Source organism: Theropithecus gelada, chromosome 8, assembly GCF_003255815.1.
Source record: "Theropithecus gelada isolate Dixy chromosome 8, Tgel_1.0, whole genome shotgun sequence".
NCBI classification, from domain to species: domain Eukaryota; kingdom Metazoa; phylum Chordata; class Mammalia; order Primates; family Cercopithecidae; genus Theropithecus; species Theropithecus gelada.
This window is the reverse complement of record NC_037676.1, coordinates 63086245-63102686: the sequence shown is the minus strand read 5'-3', so window position 1 is coordinate 63102686 and position 16442 is coordinate 63086245. Positions and strand designations below refer to the sequence as shown.

The 16442-nt window shown below is 41.9% G+C and overlaps 1 pseudogene; it reads right to left on the bottom strand.

Annotated features, from left to right (window-relative positions):
- The window catches only part of LOC112630163, a 31313-nt pseudogene extending 15103 nt beyond the window's left edge, over nucleotides 1-16210 (bottom strand).
- Between the last annotated feature and the right edge of the window lie 232 nt (nucleotides 16211-16442).

Genomic DNA, 16442 nt, shown 5'->3' with positions numbered 1-16442 from the left:
TCAGAGCTGAAAATGCCAGGTTTCCTTGGCCGCCCTGATTGCTAGGGCAAAGGGATGACTCAGCTCCACCACGAAATTCACGTGCCCTGCACTAGGAGTCAGAGTGTGGCACAAAGAGGTGGCACCACAAGAAGTTCTCTCTGGTGCAGTAATGGTTGTAGCAAGTCAAGATCCCAGGAGAACAGATCCAGTAGTGTTGGTTCTTGTGTCTCATGAACAAGGTGTCAGGTGTGGGAGAAAAGAGCCATAATCTTCATTGGATACGTTCTGTGATCTGATTTGGGGGAATTATTCCTTGTTCTCTCACACTTCTAGAAATTCTCTGAGATTCATGGTATCTTGTTTAATGAGTTTCTTTTCTGTTTAAATGGACAGTAAGTTCCTGCTGCTTAAAACTAAAAATGCCCACAGATGGGGAAATTGGAACCAGAAGTGGTTATCAGAAACAGACCTTATGGTAATGAGGAGAATCTGGGCTCGGTTATCATGCTTAGTTGGTACAGACAGCAGGAAAAAAAATGCTGGATGTGATTCTGTCAGATCTTATGGCATGGTGGCAAAACGGTTCATCATGACCTGTCATCCTTCAAATAAAATGCCCTTTCCCTAACAGCAAGCTTCAGTGGGGACAGGGGTCCCTGCCTACAGTGCTATGAAGGTTATGAGGAATTCAAGATCTAAGAGTGGGGTGGTTGTCTCTACAGAGGGGGACAACCTAAAGAAAATACTCAAATATCTAAATTCTTGACTCAAAGCATCGTCTTTAAACTTGGAGTTGTTATAGCAAACTCTTATTTCGTACAGCCTTAGATATGAGGAGGTCAAAAACTAAACTCAAAGTTGGATACTGTATGCTTATGGATTCACAGCTTTCCTAGTCTCTTATGCAAAATGTAGCACATTGGTTAGGAATGAGTAAAAGCCTGTGACTGAAATGGGGACTTGCGGGGATCCAGTGGACTTCAGAGTGTGAGGATCCCCTGGCTCCCCTTGAGTTCTCCATGCAGACCAGGGAAGTCCATCGTCTCTTTTGCAACAAAGCTATTGCTATCTTGTGGAAGAACCTCCCCAACTACTTCAACTGGGCAAAAATTATCCTTATGACCCACATCTACAACTTTCTTAGACATCTAATTAGCTTTTTAACTAGAGTCAGGCCCCAGAATATTCTGGAAGGCCAAGTAGAATACCAAATCTTAGCCCCCAAGAAATTGCACACCAAAGAAGTAATTTAGTTTAACACAAATCTGACAAATACATATGAAGATGTATTCTGAAGGGCCACATCAAGGTGGGAAGTATACACTTGTAGATTGAACTGAATTTCATGGGTATAGGTATATTTTCCAGAGAGTCTGGATTCTTTGAGCTAGCCCAGACAGCTGGGAACAGATTCAGTTGTTTACTTGTTTGGTCAACAGAAACCTGTACTCAATGATAGTCCCTGCTGAATGAGATTGAGATGCCAGGCATTACCTGGTAAAATATAGTTGAAGGACTCCAAAGATGTGGGGGTTGGAGAGTGAGAAAGGATGGGAGCAGATTTATCATGAGCAAGTAAGTGAAACACATTCCCTCAAACCTTACCACATCTCCAAAGAGGGTCCCAAGAAAACATTCCCTTCACCAAAGCATTGAGGGATGCATGGATCAGGTGAAGACTAATGTTATTTATGGCATCATGGTTCCCATTTTCTACAGGATAGATTGCTGATGCTCTTAGTAAACACCACCTCCTGGAGACCCAGAACACCACTGTGGTCCTCTCATCAAAGAGGGAGCTTTTGGGGAGTGAGGTAAGAAATAGAGTTTTGACCAAAGCCCTCTCCCAGGAGATTCAGTGGAATCCTGAACCCTTTCCCCACTGACTGCACGTGTCATCTCAGTAATCAGTCCAGTCCTCACTTTAACTCTCCCTTAGAGGTGAAGTAAAGGCTACAATGGTGGAAGAACTGAATGGAAGTCCTTGACACATGCTCTCCCTAGCAAATAATAAGTAAAAAACTATGTTCTGTCCTTGGGGGAACCGCAGAGATAAGTTCTTTTACCGAAGACTTTAAAGATGGAGGGGCTATACCATACAGAAATCAGCCAGAGCCAGTTTCTGTTGCTTCGGACTAAGGATGTTCATTGATAAAGGAACTGGAAACAGAAGTAGTGATAAGCAACAGAGCTCAGGGTGATGCAAAAGATAAAAGGGTTCTGGAGAAGGAATGGCAGTGGATTATCATAAGGCTAATAAAATGGTTGCTCTAATTGCCACCACTGTCCCAGATGTGGTCTTTCTCTACTGAAATAAACCAACTCAGCCCCTGGTATTTTCCATGCAAGTACTGATCTCAAAAATGCTTTTTTCCCATCCTAATAATTACAAAACATCAGAAGAAGATTGTTTTTGGCAGGCTGGACACCAGAAACTTTTCATCCTCTTGCTTTAGGGCTCTGTGCTAAAGGAAAATTGATCATTTTGCTTTCCCAAAAGACATCACATTGGTCTACTACATTGATAACATCAGTATGATAGGACTCAGAGAGCAGAAAATAGCAGGTGCCATAGATTTCTTGGTAAGATAGCATAAGCCAGAGGTATCCCATGAAAATGAAATGAAGAACACATCAGTAAACTTTCTGGGAGATCCATGGGGGCACCGAAGGCATATCTTCTGAAAAGTAAAGAACTAATTGTCTCACCTTGCAGCCCGTAAGAAAGAAGTACAATACTTTGTGAACCTTTTTCGAGTTTGGAGGCAACATATGCCACATTTGGCTGTGCTTTCTCCTCCATGCACCAGGTAATTGAAAGGCTACTAGCTTTAAGGAGGGCCCCACCAGTCTCCAACTGGACAAGTCTGTGGCAGAAAGATCTCTTCCATTTGAGCCTTAAGACTGGATCCAAGGGTGTTCAAAGTGCAGGTTGCAAATGAGGCAACTATATGAAGACTCTGCCAGGCCCCTAGGTTTTAGGAGTAAAGCCACAACCACTTGGCAAGAATTATTTTTCTGTTGAGAAAAGATTGCTACTGGACCCTGATGGATGCTGCAAATTTAATCATAGAAAACCAGGTGAACCTGAGCTCTGCATTATGAAGTAGGTTTTATCTCATCCTTCCAGCCAAAATTCAGGCATTCCCCAAAGCACCATCACTTAGGCTGTGCAGATCCTGAAGGCATAAGAAAATTGTATGGGCAGATGGCTCGCACACGTAGGTACATTGCCTACTATGTTATGACCCTTCCCTCATCCTATACCTAAGCCTCATGGAGAATCCTCCTGATCAGTTGACTGAAAATGGAAAAACAAATCTGTGTGTATATGACTTTGCACAGTGTGTAGGTGTTTGCTGGGAGTAGACTGCTAAAGAGTGACACTGACTCTTGAAAAACAGTAAAGAAAGGCAATCATCCCAGCATAACTAATTGGTTCTTCTCATTCTGTATTTTACCAAGAAGGAGATAGGAGTTGAGGTCAGGCTGTGTGGACAGTGATTAATTGTTTGACCACCTAGTAAAAACTTAGTAAAGAGCAAGACTTAAGAGTTGGTGACCAGATCAGGGAAAGAATATAGACTGACCTCTGAGAACAGGCACCAATAATGCCATGATAAGACTCACCAAAATTCCTTCCAGTGAAGAAGGCGCTCTTTAATAAGGTGGACATGACCATCCTCTCGGGATATCAGTCAGCCACTATCCCCAGAAACCCAGTGCCACCCAATAGGTACATGACGTGAGAGGCCATGGAGGGAGGAAGCTATGCAAGGGCTCAGAGACAAGCATGGGCCCTCACCTGGCTGCACATCCCACTTGCCTACTTCAGTGACAAACCCTGAATGTCAATGTGGCACCAAAATCAGGAGCAGCAGCTTGCCTTCGGTAGCCTGTTGATTACACTGAATCTTTTCCATAACTGTAGAGGTAGCAATTTGTCATCACTGGAATAAAGACTTATTATGAACCTGGATTGCATTGACATTCCTTCCTAACAAGCTTCTTCCTTCATGGCCCACATGGCCTTCATGAACACCTTATTAATCATGATGGTATCTCATACTCACATAGAATTGCTTTTCACTAAAGCACTTTTTTTTTTTTTTTTGAGAAGGAGTCTCACTTTGTCGCCCAGGCTGGAGTGCAGTGGTGCAATCTCTGCTCACTGCAAGCTCTACCTCCCAGGTTCAAACAATACTTTTGCCTCAGGCTCCCGAGTAGCTGGGACTACAGGTGCATGCCAACCTGCCTGGCTTATTGTTTGCATTTTTAGTAGAGACAGGGTTTCACCATGTTAGTCAGGCTGGTCTCGATCTCCTGACCTCAGGTGATCAGCTCTCCTCGGCCTCCCAAAGTGCTGGGATTACAGGCGTGAGCCACCACACCTGGCCTAAAGCAGTTATTTTTGAGTGAAAGAAGACAGGCAACGGGTTGAAGTCTATGGGATTCTCCAAGCTTGCCTTGTAGCCCACATCTCAGAAGTAGCTGCCCTTGTAGAACAGCAGCATAACCAAATGAAGACTCAGTTCTAGAAACAGCAAATGTTGGGGGAAATCCTTGCTCTTAAACTAAATGATATTGCCAGTGAATCATCATTTTTGACCTGCATAAATGGTGAGTTCATACCACTCGATGTAACAGTTTGGGACATACAGAAAGTGGGAACCAGTGATCCACACGCAGTGGATCCTTCCTGTGAATAGGGATGGTTGGAGGAGTAGTAAAGCCTCACAACCACTTGCAGCTATTTTGTTTTCTGACCTTCTAGTTCTGGGCTTTATTAGAGGTCTTCATAAATAAGGGAAGAATATAAGAAATAAGGCGAGGCAGCAATGGTTCCATTGTAAATTTGAAGCTGAGACTCACACCTGGACATTTCAAAGTCCTCTTGCCACTGGATTGAAAAAACAGTGTAGGCCGAGGCAGGTGGATCACCTGAGGCCAGGAGTTGGAGACCAGCCTGGTCAACATGGTGAAAACCCGTCTCTACTAAAAATACAAAAATTAGCCAGGCATGGTGGTAAGTGCCTGTAGTCCCAGTTACTCAGGAGGCTGAGGCAGGAGAATTGCTTGATCCCAGGAGGCAGAGGGCTGCAGTAAGCTGAGATCACACCACTGCACTCCAGCATGAGACCCTGTCTAAAAAAAAAGAAAGAAAGAAGGAAGGAAAGAAAGAGAAAGAAAGAAAGAAAGAAAGCAAGAAAGCAAGAAAGAAAGAAAGAAAGGAAGGAAGGAAGGAAGGAAGGAAGGAAGGAAGGAAGGAAGGAAGGAAGGAAGGAAGGAAGGAAGGAAGGAAGGGAGGGAAAGGAAAGGAAGAAAGAAAGAAAGAAAGAAAGAAAGAAAGAAAGAAAGAAAGAAAGAAAGAAAGAAAGAAAGAAAGAAAGAAAGGAAGAGAGAGAGAGAGAAAGAAAGAAAGAAAAAAAGAAGAAAGAAAGAAAAACAAAAAAGGAAGTGTGGTGTGTGAGGGATGGGGGATAATATGGGTTTTGACAGAAGTAATCCATCTACTAAGAAAGAATAAATGGAGTTCTGCTCTGCAGTGGACAATAGGTGCATAGATGGGGTCAGGGGGATTCCCTGGGGTGCCCCAGAGAACTGCAAGGTTCTTGCAACCTGGAGTTGGTGAGTTTTGCTAGGTTTCCTCTTCCTGCATAAATGAACCAACTCTCTTTCTACGTAAGTGAACCAGAGTTGGTTGCCATAACTTGTATCTAAGAACTCTGCCACACTGGGCTATGCCAGGTCATAGCTGTAAAATGGAGGTAAGAAAATTGACCACGGATAGGCTGATGGTTAAGGACATGGATTTATGTATCAGAGAGTTCTTGATTTGAGTCCTTTCTCTGCCACTGTCTAGTGGCATCATAGGGAAGTTACCTGACATTTCGAAGCCTGTTTTCTCATCTATAAAATAGGAATGATGATAACATCCATATCATAGGCTTTTGTAGGGATTAAATGAGATAATCCATATAAAATATGCATAGCAAGGATTAATAGTGTTAGCTATTATAATCTATGTTTTATTTGAATTGATATGAGTCTTAACAAAAAAATACCCAACATTATACAATGCTACTTATTATCTAGGCTGTATCTGCCCCTTTCTTTTTTCTTCCACACCATCCTTGTTCTTGATGATTAACTACAGTTCACCCTTGCGAAGGTGGGAAGAAGGGCATTTTGTGTGCTGGTGGAAGAACTGGGGTGAGAGAAAGCATACCCGAGTGTTAGTACCTGCCTCTCACCAGCTGGGTGGGCTGAAGAGAGTTGGTTCTTTCTCATAACTTGAATAGGTTGGATTCCTCCAGCTTTTTGCAGCTCCAGCATGTGAGGGCATAAGGGCAAGGCTGTGCTTCTGCTGGACCAACACATCTCTGTGGTATGTCCCGTGATGGGGAAGTTGATAGGTGACAGATAAAATAAAAAATTATTCAGATCCCAACTTTCCCCAGCACCAGACCCAATGACATTTCCCCCCAGATATTTCAGTCAAAAGGATTAGACCTTTCCGAGTTAAGACCTTAATGAGTTAAGACATAGCAAATACTTAGAACAACTTTAGGGTAACCATATAAGTATAAACCATGATACTACACACTTCTTAGATGTGTAAAGCTCAAAAAAATGTTCCAAGTTATTATTTGTTTCCTTTAAAAAAACAGGAAGTGAAACTGACTTGGAAAAAATAACCCAACCTTTATAGAATAGGCAAGATCTGAGTAATTTACTGAGTAAACAAATAACCTAGGAAAGGAAAAGATCTAGTAACCCTCAGAATGTTGAATGAGGGATAATTACTTGGGATATGATGTCATTACTTTACACATTTTATCTTTAATTCTGATTAAGGTTTTCTGAATTTTATTCCCCTAACTAAATTTATTCTTCTAACTAAGTGTATTTTAAAGTGTTGACTAAACAAAGCATTCTAGAGAAAGGCCCAGCAGGGAGTATACATTTAATAATGCACAGTGACTACATCCTTGTAAATTACAACTCTCCTATTCTTGTCTTTCTCACAGGTATGCTGAAATGACAGAGAGTGATCATTAAGTATTTTTCAAATGTTATTATACTTAACAAAAAAAGTAGCGATGTCTTGAATGACAGGCTCTTAATTTAGGTAATGAAGCTTTCACAGGATTATGGGAAAAATATTTTCTTTCTTTTTCGTTTTTTTTTTTTTTTTTTTTAGATGGAGTCTTGCTCTGTTGCCCAGGCTAAAGTGCAGTGGCGTGTTCTTGGTTTGCTGCAAGCTCCACCTCCTGGGTTCACCCCGTTCTCCTGCTTCAGCCTCCCGGGTAGCTGGGACTACAGGCGCCAGCCATCACGCCCCACTAATTTTTTGTATTTTTAGTAGAGACATGGTTTCACTGTGTTAGCCAGGATGGTCTTGATCTCCTGAGCTCATGATCCGCCCACCTCGGCCTCCCAAAGTGCTGGGATTACAGATGTGAGCCACCACGCCCGGCTGGGAAAAATGTTTTCTAAAGCAATAAAACTGGCATGGTTTCAGAAAATATTATCATCTATTTAGAAAAAAGAAGGATCAACAACACACCATTAGAACTAATCAAGAGTTTAGAAAGTTTGTCAGTGTGATCAACCTACTAAAATGAATAACAGTTTTTATGCCAGAAAATACCCAACAAGAAATTTAAAAATAAGATCCTTCATTCATAATGGTACCAAAATCTATGAACTGGCCAAGAATCCTGAATTTATCTGTGGAGAAAAGTAAATTTGATTAAAAACGTAAAAGATGATCTGAAAAAATGGGGAGCTATTCCATGCCCTTAGATGGCTAACTTGTTACTGTAAGGATGCAAATGTTTTTAAATTAATCCATGATTTCAATACTATCATAATCATGACTAGGCAGTAAATTTTTGAGGAACTCAAATTTATATTACCATGAATATGGAAGAATAAAACACCTAAATCCATCTTGAAAATAGTCTATCAGGTATTTCACACTATAAAATAAAGCATAGCATAAAGCCACAGTAATAAAAAAGGTGTGATATTGATGCAAGAACAAAGAAACTAATAGAATATTACACACACACACAGGAACTTAATATATAATAATAGTGGCACTACAAACCATTAAGGGGCAGAAGTTTTAGTAGCTGATAATGGAAAAATTTTCTCACTATGGAGAAAAGATTGCATGTTGACGTGATAACAAAGACGAAGGTGACACCAGATAGATGAAAACCTGAACGCGAAAGGTGAAACTATAAAGTCAAGAAAACCTAGGATAAGTCTTTTCTGATAGAGGGCCGGAGACTGACTTCCTAAATAAAACCAACTTGGAAAACAGTAACACCAATAGAAAAATGGCAAAGGGGCTGAACAGGCAGTTTATAAAGATGAAATCAGAAGGTTAACAAACATGAAGAGATACACAAAACTCACTGGTAATGAGAGAAATGCAAAACACAACCATGGGACGTAGATCTGGCAACAAGAAGGTAAGTGATTGGAAATGTTGGTGAGAAAGTGGAGACAGAAAAGTTCATATGCGCCTGGTGAGGTAGATTGACCAGCACAGCCTTTCTGGAGAGCAAACAGTCGTTTCCCAGCTATAATCACCACAGGCACGCATCAATGATCCTTCAGTGCAATTTCATTTCTGGGCACAAATCCTAAGAAAGTTTGCACATGGCTGGGCACGGTGGCTCACGCCTGTAATCCCAGCACTTTGGGAGGCCGAAGCGGGCAGATCACCTGAGGTCAGGAGTTCGAGACCAGCCTGGCCAACCTGGTGAAGCCCCATCTCTACTAAAAACACAAAAATTAGCCAGGCATTGTCATGGGTGCCTGTAATCCCAGCTCCTTGGGAGGCTAAGGCAGGAGAATCGCTTGAATCTGAGAGGCAGAGGTTGCAGTGAGCCGAGGTCGCACCATTGCACTCCAGCCTAGGCAACAGAGCGAGACTCCATCTCAAAAAAAAAAAAGAAAAAGAAAAGAAAAAGAAAGAAAGAAAGTTTGCACACAAGTTCATAAAAAGACATGAAATGTGAATGCTCTTTGCAGCATTCTTTGTAGTGGTAAGGAGCTGGGGCCAACCTAATGCCTGCCACAGGGAAAGTGGGCCTAAAATGTGGTGGACACAGGCGCTGTGCAGTAGGCTGAACAAGGATCCCCAGAGATGCCCTGCCCTAACTCCTAGAACCTGTGAATGTTACTTTATATGGCAAAAGCTACTTTACAGATGTGATAAAATTAAGAATCTTGAGATGGGGAGATTATCCTGGGTCACCCAGGTGGCCTGATGTAATCACACCAGTCTATAAAAAGTTCTCGGGAGGAGTCGGGAGAAGGCAGGGTGATGGTTGAAGCAGAGATTGGAGCAACAGGCTTTGAAGATGGAGGAAGGGGTGACAGCCAAAGAATACAAGGGGCCACTAGAAATGGAAAAAGGCAAGGAAGCAGATTCTTCTTTTAGAACTTTCAGAAGGAATCACTTGCCGATACCTTAACTATACCTTAGTAAAATAAATTTCAGACTTCTCCAAAACTGTAAGATAATACATTTGCATTGTTTTCAGTCATTAACTTTGTGATAATTTGTCATAGTAACAATAGTAAACTAAGACATGCTGAGTTCATGCAAGAGTTAGAAGCAATGTAGTATATACACATAGAAACACAAATTAATCTTAAAAATGTCAATGTTACAAGAAAAAAGTTTTTTAAAAATCAGATGTGTGAGTTGGAAAACTCAATTATTTTTAAGATGTCATTCTGCCCAAATTGATACATAGATTCAACATAATCTCAAGCAAACTCTCAGGAGGATTTTTTGCAGAAATTGACAAGTTGATTTTAACATTTATATGGCAATACAGAGGAACTGGAATAGCTAAAACAACTTTGAAAAAGAAGAATAAAGTTGGAGGACTTACATAACTTGACTTGTCCTAAAGCTACAGTAATCAAGATAGTGTGGTATTTGGCATCAACATAGATTAATAGATCAAGGGAATGAACTCTAAAGTCCAGATGCAACACCAAAAATATGATTCATGGAAGAACAAATTGATAAAATGTGCTTTATCAAAACTCAAAACTTCTGCTTTTCAAAAGACTTTAAAGGGAGTGAAAAGAAGCCACACAGTAGGAGAAGATAGTTGCAAATTAAAGTGTATATATGATAAAGCACTTGTATCCAGATGATAAAAATAACTCCCAAAACTTGATAATGAGAAAACAAGCAGTCTGCCCTACAAACTGGCAAAAGATTTTGAACAGACACATCACCAAGAAGACAGATGAATGGCAAATAAACACATGAAAAGATACTCAACTTCATTAATCATTAGATAAATATAAATTAGAACCATTGTAAGATGCCATGGGCCAGGTGCAGTTGCTCGTGCCTGTAATCCCAGTGCTTTGGGAAGCTGAGGCAGGAAGATTGCTTGAGCTCAGGAGTTTAAGACCAGCCTAGGCAACATAGCAAGCTCCTACCTCTGAAAAAAAAAAGAAGAAGAAAAAGAAGAAGGAGGAGGAGGAGGAGGAGGGAAAGAAAGAAAAAGAGAAAGAAAGAAAGAAAGAAAAAGAAAGAAAGAAAGAAAGAAAGAAAGAAAGAAAGAAAGAAAGAAAGAAAGAAAGAAAGAAAGAAAGAAAGAAAGGAAGGAAGGAAGGAAGGAAGAGAAAGAAGAAGAAAGAAAGAAGAAAGAGAAAAAGAAAGAAAGAAAGAAAGAAAGAAAGAAAGAAAGAAAGAAAGAAAGAAAGAAAGAAAGAAAGAAAGAATGAAAAAGAGGGCAGGGCAGGGCAGGGCAGGGAAGGGAAGGGAAGGAAAGGGAAGGGAACGAAGGGAAGGGAAGGGAAGGGAAGGGAAGGGAAGGGAAGGGAAGGGAAAGTTAGCATGCACCTCTAGTCCAAGGTATTGGGAAGGCTGAGGCAGGAGGATCGCTTGAGCCCAGGAGGCTGAGGCTGCAGTGAGCTGTGTTCGTGCCACTGCACTCCAGCCTGGGTGACAAAGCAAGACTCTGACTGAAAAAAAAAAAAAAGAAAAGAAAAAGAAAAAAGAAAAGAAAGAAAAAAGCCACTATGTGCTTTTTAGAATGTCTAAAATTAAAAGAACTGCCTATACCAACTGCTGACAAGTATGTGGAGAAACTAAAACATAAACGTTTCTGATAGGAAAGTATAAGGCTACAACCGCTTTGGCAGAAAAGTTTGACAATTTCTTAAAAAGTTAAACATAGGTTAGGCACAGTGGCTCACACCTGTAATCCCAGCACTTTGGGAAGCCAAAGTGGGCAGATCACCTGAGGTCAGGAGTTCAAGACCAGCCTGGCCAATGTGGTGAAACCTCATCTCTACAAAAATACAAAAATTAGCTGGACATGATGACAGGTGCCTGTAATCCCAGTTACTCGGGAGGCTGAGGCAGGAGAATCACTTGAACCTGGGAGGCAGAGGTTGCAGTGAGCCAAGATCGTGCCATTGCACTCCAGCCTGGGCGACAAAGCGAGACTCCATCTCAAAAAAAAAAAAAAAAAAAAAAAGGTTACACATAAACCTACCATGTAATCCAGACATTCCACTTTCATACATTTATCTAAAAGAAACAAAAGCATATGTCTATTAAAATACTTGTACATGGCCATTCATGGTGGTCTTATTTATAAGAGCTGGAAATCAGACATAACCCAAATGTCCATCCACAGGCGACTAGATAAATAAATGGGTATATTCATACAATGGAATACTCCTCAGCCACAAAAAGAAGTGAACTAATGATGCATACAACATGAATGAATCTCAAGAACAATTATGCTTTGTGAAAGAAGTCAGATAAAAAGTATCATATACCATATAATTCCATTTATGTAAAATTCTTGAAAATACAAACTAACCCACTGAAAGCAGATTAGTGGTTGCCTGGCTATAAGGGGTAGGGGAGGGTAGAGGGTAACAGTAACAGAAACATGAGGAAACCTTAGTGGGAGACAGGTATGTTCGTTATCTTGATTGTTGTGATGCTTCACAGGTGTCAAAAGTTATCTAAACCGATCGGTATAATGTATGCCAATTAGACTTCAACAGAGTGTTAAGATGAACTTGCACAAGTTTAAAAAATAGAATGAGATACGTAACAAGATACCATTTACATAATTAAATATATATATGTATATACACACACATACAAACACTACACATTTTGAAAAAATACTAGCAAATATAAATGCATACATATGTAATGAACACACTAGAAATCTGGCTTCTGGGTGGCTGGGTGGGTGGGTGCTGAGGAACAACACCTGGGGTAAGAGAGAAGAAAGAAACAAAGGAAACAGGAGAGAGATGTCATGCGTGCAGACCAATGATGAGCGAGGAGCACAATGAACTAAACTCTGTATGAACAAAAAAAAATTTTCTCTTTATTACAAAAAAAAGTTTCCTAGGTCAACAGGATGCATTTTTGCCTCACTTTAAAAGGGAACTTTTCTGAGATTTTAATGAAGCTGATGCAATAATTTTGTCTCCAAAGAAAGGCAGCTTCCATTTTAGTGCTTTTGGAGATAAGCTTGTGGCTTGTATATACCATATCTCTGAAAATCCTGTTAGAAATTCTGCTAGCGGCAAAATGCTGCAATTCAGTAAGGGCATAATTAGCTTGATGTTTATAAAGCTCCATCATACCTTCTATGTAGGCCCATTGCACAGATGTTTAAGTACCATCAAGCTGTGTTTTCATATGTACAGCTAATAATTCCTAGCTGTGGTTTCCCTTTAAATAAAGCCAAGACTAGCCAGAAGATGCGCTTACCAGAGGTGTCCCCATGCAAAACATAATTTACTTTTAGTTTATTGCAGAAAAATGTAGGTGGGGGGCAGTTAGAAAATAATTAAAAGTGTGTGCTTCCTTATAACATGCTATCTTACTAACTGAACTTGTAACCTGACATAAATACATTGCATACTGTAACCTGTTTCTCCTGATTATTAACCTTGAGCGTGGCAACCTATAAATCATGCCTGAAACAGCTGGCGCTCAGCATTGCCCCAAAGGTACATGATTACGATCGTTTTATATATATCTTGGTATGCAGACATGAAAAATTCATTGAAGAGACTGGTATTGTAAGACTTATTGTAATGAATTTTCTCAAAAACATAGATCATGCTTAAAATAGGTGTCTGCTTATTATAATGCAGCCATTTATATCTTCTTGAATTACCTTGCCCATAGCTCAGCCATTTTCTTAAAGTCAAACATGATGATACCTAAATAGATTTACTGCAGTCACTTTGCACTGCTTAAAAGTAGAAGTTTGCCTTTTTTCCCTCTTTTTGTTAATACTTAGAGAATCTAAGGGTACAGATTTTTTTTAAAGGGGGGAATTATCTGGAAGACATTCCCTAAAGTCATCCCTATTTACTTGAGTTTGTCAACCATGAACACATAGGGTAGAAAAAAACCCCAAAATATTATGTTTCTCACAACTCACCAAAATGTTGCCCTACTCCTTGCAAAGAATGGCTCATCATATCAACAATTATTAGAATGATAAAATGTTAGAGCCAAAAGGGTCCCCAAGTGTCACTGAGGCCCTCACTGTGCAAATGGAGCAACCCCAGGGAACTGGTGACTTTCAAACAAGGTCGCACATCTGGAAAGGAGGAGGTCCCTGATGTGGCCCCAGATCTCAGGTTTGTAATACTGATAGCTGGGAGAGTGTTTATTAGGTGCGGTTCAGGGCTCAGTGCCTGATGCATGTGAACTGGTGGAATCCTCACTGCAGCCTTCTGAAATGGGCTCTAGCATCCATCCCCACCACCATCCGCCTCGTCCTCATTATTGCGACCAGTCATCTGGGGAAACAGGTCCAGAGAAATGACGTGGCTCGCCTGTGGCACACAACCTGCCGTTGGCTGAGCAGGACTCAACCAGACTTCCGTCAGCCTGAGCCCATCTAGTGGATCACAGCACAGCGCTGAGTGAACGGCCGCACCACCGGAACTGCTTTCACTTCACCTGATGGTTTCTTTTTCGTTTTCTGATGGGGTTGGCCAGGCTTGTAAACTGTTGCTATATGAGTTCATGAAAGACACAGTTTATTAGTTTGCTGGGGCTGCCATAACCAGGTACCACAGACTGGGTGGCTGAAACAACAGACATCTCTTTTCTCACCGTTCTGGAGGCTGGAAGTCCAAGATCAAGAGGTCAGTAGGGTTGGCTTCTTGGGGGCCTCTCTCCTGGGCTTGTAGATGGCCGCCTTCTTCCCGTGCCCTCAGGAGGTCTTCCCTCCGTCTCTGCCTGTGTCCTAATCTCCTCTTCTTATAGACACCAGTCAGGTTGGAGCAGGACCCATCCATACGAACTCATTTTCCATTAATCCCCTCTTAAAGGCTCTGTCTCTAAATGCAGTCCCATCCTGAGGCGCTGGGGCTCTGGTTTCAGCGCGTTCATCTGGGGAGGACACAGTCCACTCCCTCACACATGTGCCTTCTTCTGGTGAGAACCCTACTTACAAAAACACCAATTAGAAATAAACAGCCTCAGTCGCTGTACATGTATAGATCTTCATTCTTTACCTGACGCGAGCTGTTAAAACCGGCAGCACCTCACTTGCTGTGCCCTTTAAAACTGAGTTTGGGAAGGAAGAGCTAGTTTCCCGCAGAGGCGCTCCATGCCCACCGTGCAGCCCCATCCATCGCGCACCTGTGCCCAGCGCGGCCACAGTCCGCGCTTTCCACCCACCGCGGGACCCAGAGGCGTCACTGCTGTGTGGAGCCCTGGCCTTCACGACTGAACAGCATAGCATCAAATGATATTTATAAAATAAGAGGGCAGAAATTCAGACTCCCCAAAGGTGGGCACCTTATGCAGAAACCCTTTTTCCTTTCACCTTTGCTTCCTCCTGGGAAGGAGGAAAGCTGAGGACAGCTCTCCAGGGCCCGTTGTGTTTTGTTTGATTTTTTGACTGAAGGGTGAGTAACAACAAGAGCGTGGTCCTGAGTGTGCTGGGGCTGAGGGCATGGCAGCCATGGGCACTGTTTGCCATCTGGCAGGGGCGGGCACACCTTGGCCACCCAGGAACCTGTGTTAGCTTGGCAGGGATGCCAGTCAGGCCCTATGGCCAGCTTCCAGAAGCCAGACAGGGAGAAAGGACTAATTTCTGTCTTCTGGCTTTGTGTGAGGGCCTAGGGGAGGGACCTCAAGGTAGTTCAGATTGCCTAGAAATTCTATCAGCCTCTATACTCATGAATGAGGAAAAGAATTCATTCCACTAAAAACAAACACACACTCACAAAGCACTGGACAGATACAATGGGGACAACACTCTCTGTGGTACTGTCACCATTCAGGGACAGCACGCACAATAGTTGACATTGTGAACGTGTTTATTTTGTACCAGTCTAAGTAGTTTTACAGGCATTATCTCATTCAGTCTTCAAAACTGGCCTGCACGGAAGGTGGTATTACCATCCCCACTTGGTGCAGAAGAAAAAGGAGGCTGTCCCAACTGCTGGCTGTCACACAAGCGGGAAAAGAGTCCCCTGGGCAGGAGGCATTTTGCAGGGAATGTTCCATTTGCCTGTGGTTTCTCCTCTTCAGGGATTGGTTTTTCATCAGTTTTCCATTTCTGAAGTGGCGTTAAAAGTAATCTCCAATCACTCAAAGCTGCTTTTCTGGCTCTCTTATTACCCTCTCACAAAGGACGTCACAGGTGCTTTGAGGCCCAAACGAAATTTAGGGACCCTCTTTCTAGAAAAATACACGCACACATAACTATGCATCCAAATTCAGGGGATTTAGGGCCATCCACATCCCCTCCCACAAAGCCCATCCACGGACCCAGGTTAAGAACCCTTGTTTTACAGCAGGATTTTTCAAAGTGCAGGCAACTAACAACTACTGCATCATTAAGTCAGTTTAGAGGGGAATGATCTCTTATTTACTTATTCTAATGAAATAGAATACAACAGAAAATATCAGAATGTATTGGAATAAGAGTATTGGGAAGCTTTAAAAACAATTTTCATCAAAATCTGGAAGTGTACGAGGCCCCAGGGCTACTTGTATTGCTCACTGGTGTTTGAGAACTGACTTTCTAGAAGCCTTACCTCTTCCCACGCACTCCAAGCTCAAGTCTGCACTGCTGTCTTCAGCCAAGAACTGCCTGTGTTTCAGGACAGGCAGAAGCCTCATTTCTATAGAACACTCCTTATAAGCCAAAACCACTCCGGCCATTTGCTCAGTGTTTTTAGGCTTCACTCTCCTGTACCACTTCTTTAGAATTTGTCAAATGATGCGAAGTTTTTAAAGTGATCATTTATTGAGTGCCAGTTCAGTGCCAGACGCTAAGAACTTTGCATATTCAGGATTTCTTTTCCTTTTTTATTTTTTCAAGACAGAGTCTTGCTCTGTTGCTCAGGCTGGAGTGCAGTGGCACGATCTCAGCTCACTGCAGCCTCCACCTCCC